The sequence below is a fragment of the Porites lutea genome, chromosome 10 (assembly GCF_958299795.1).
Source record: "Porites lutea chromosome 10, jaPorLute2.1, whole genome shotgun sequence".
In the NCBI taxonomy this organism is placed as follows: Eukaryota; Metazoa; Cnidaria; class Anthozoa; order Scleractinia; family Poritidae; genus Porites; species Porites lutea.
Window position 1 is genome coordinate 25,327,483 of NC_133210.1, and position 3,237 is coordinate 25,330,719.

Here is a 3,237-nt window from a genome sequence, read left to right on the forward strand (position 1 = left end):
TTGCTTAAGCTCCCTATCAATGCTAAAATGGACGCCGGGATTGATCCGCAAATGTATAAGACGGGGTACTCAAACACAAGCTTTGACAATTTTTGGGCGGAGTTCTGGAAGCTAGGGACCGTAAATGATAGGTAGTTATATCGTTGGCAGGAAATTCCAAAGCCGTATATTTGTTTAATGGCAAAATTGGCTTACAGAATTCCGAATAATGTAATCACGATCAGCAAAAGCCGTTATGTTTTAATCTAATTCCCAGTACTTCCGAATTGGCCCAGTTAGCCGTGAGTTTCATTTCACTATTTGACAATATTATATATTACGTATACCACAAAAAAGAGTTAGTTTTAATTTAACTGCCTATATATAAACTCGATCTTCAACAGAATATGCCTAGACTAAGATTTAAAAGTAAAAAGAAAAACTTTATCTGAAATTAGGAATGCATTGTTCTTGATCACTGCTCAGTTATGACGTAAATAATCATTTCCTGTTATTAAGTGTGTTTTTGTAAAGTCTGGTAAAGAGCTGTTGGCAATTTAGGGGCACCCAATGGATCTGTTTCGCAAAATATCTGTTCTTCAGGCAAATTTTGGCTGGCTGGGAGATTTGGAATAAGTCCTTGGAAGGAAGGTGTTACTGTGAAATAGACAATTCAAGGTTGATTAGTAGATTTGATACCTAGAGTAAGTGCTATGTGCTGTTTCTAAGAAACCTCTTTTCCCCCATCCCCACCCCTCCGCCAACTGAAGGGGTTAATTTTGCCCTAGGCCTCAGCAATTTTACTATCGACCCTCCCCCCCCCCCCCCCCCCCCCTCCACTTCCACTGAAGGGCTGAATTTTGCCCTATGACCACACCCAAACTGGGCAGTAATGTCTGGGAAACTTCCCGGGAAGTCAGGTTGTAGGTTTTAGGTGCACCTTGCTCCCTGGGAACTCTTTCATCAGTCTTGCTGGGAGTGAGGAACGGAAAAATTTTTCCCAGCAATCTCCCAAAATGCTTAAGATAGTTTCAGAAAGCTTTATTCATGCCTTGTTAAGTTGTTGTTTTTAGGTCTTTTTCTCAAAATTTCCCGTTGGTGCCCCTGGTAATTTAGAAGACACTGTTGCATACGTGTCACTGGAGGCCTGCAAATGAAAAGAAATTAAAGAGCTTTTAGTTTTACCTTTCTAACGTCCACATCTATCCCGAGTCTAGATCATAAGAGAACACGTACTGCTATATCCACGACCTCTCATTCACAATGCAACATATATATTACAAACTGCATTATTTACATTACTCAAAATGAGCGAGAAACTCTTAAGTACAAAAGACTGAAATTCCGGGTGAAAGCATCAAGTAACACGCATTGCCTTAGCTTTGGCACGACTTTCAAAACTGTAAAATCACAATTATGTGAATGACAGATTTTTGTACCTAGTTTGTAAATTTTGTCCATGCTGTTTTCACTGATTGAAATGTTCCTTTCAAATTGATGCGGACGTACTTCGCGGAGTTGTTATACATTGCAGCCAATATCTGCACTCTCATTGGCTAAATAGAGCCTATAGTTAATTAGGAAGAAGCAAATCTGTAAGTTGTGCTCGCAATGTATAATTTCGGAGAGCAATGTCGTCAAAGTATGTCTCTGGTGTGTTTGATTTGTCGGTATTATATTCAACTGGATATTAAAAGTATAATAAAACAATTATTAGATTTGGTTTTTGGTGCCCCTTATTCATTAGGGGACTAGCTTGTTTAGAAATGTGTATTATAATATTGTTACGGTATACCCCCATCTAATTTAATTCCAATCAACGTCAGAAAATAACCAGACTCACTAACACCAAAGCACTTCACATCAAGGGGATCTAGATTAAAATTAAAGGCAACTGGAATAACTTTACGTAACGGATGAACGTACGAACCTGTCCTATTTCTTCATAAGCTTGAAGTTCGTTCTTTTTCTTCATCTGGGCCACATCTGAGTTTTCATAACAGGCGTTCATGTGCTGCAGCCCTTGATAATGACTAGAGGTCACAGAAGAAAGCCCAGAATACAGAGGTGTCTCGCTTTCTCTTGAAACATTAACAGTATTTTGCTCTTCAACCATCTCAATCGTTTCCTGTTTGTCTTTCCTGATATTTTCTTTCTTTCGATATAAATGATGGCAGAGCCTCCAGCTTACACATCCAGTGACCACAAGCGAAACGAAAGGCAACACCCCCAAGACTATCATGGTGACAGTATAGACAGGAACCTGTGTCTTTGTGGGGGAGACATAGAAGTTGGAAGCTATTTAAGAAAAAATGAGAATTTAAAGTTATCAAATTAGAAATGTTGAGTTCACAAGCCAGGATGTTAATTTCTCTCGTCCTCCTTAAAACACTAATCCGCAATAACCGTGACTCTGCATCAGAAGGAACGCGAGGCTCTGTCACCTGGAGCCTCGTGATAAAAAAAATAAATAAATAAATAAACAAACATTTAATATTTCTTTCTAGCCTATCATTTTTTACATTTTTTTAATATTTGTTTTGCTACATGCAGTATATTCATATCTCGCATATAATTTTTTTTCTTCTTCGGTACCTGTATACATTTTTGTTTTTTGTTGTTGTTGTTGCTGCTTTAAATGATGATCAGGATGATGAAAGTAATGATGTGAGAGAATATGATGTCGAGATCAGGACAGGACTTTCCACAGGTACCAGACATTTTTCACTCTATTTTCTTCACTTAATCAAACATACCTTTCAAGGCGTTTGTTTTCGTTTTTGGCCCATCAGTGGAGAGGCCTTTTTCAGGATCTGAAAAGGAAATTTATAACTTTAAACAGCTTTCTGTGAGGGAAAACAAATTTTACCTAGGTAAGTGAATATGACGTCGAGATCAGGGCAGGACTTTACACGGAAAAGAGACATTTTTCACTTTACTTACTTCAGTCAATCAAACATACCTTTCAAGGCGTCTGTTTTCGTTTTTGGCCCATTATTAGAGAGGCCTTTTTCAGTATCTGAAAAGGAAATTTATAACTTTAAACAGCTTTTTGTGACGGAAAACAAATTTTACCTGAGTTTTTGTTGCTTCCTATTTAAAATGTTAACTACCATGACCAAATTTATCTTTGAAATGAGTTAGAACCTTACGAAAAGGCCGAACAAATTGGTTACCGCGCGTAACTGTTGTTTTGCAATTAAGGAAAGCAAATATCAAATAACGCACATGACCTTGGTCCGGACTGTTAGGTTGTAA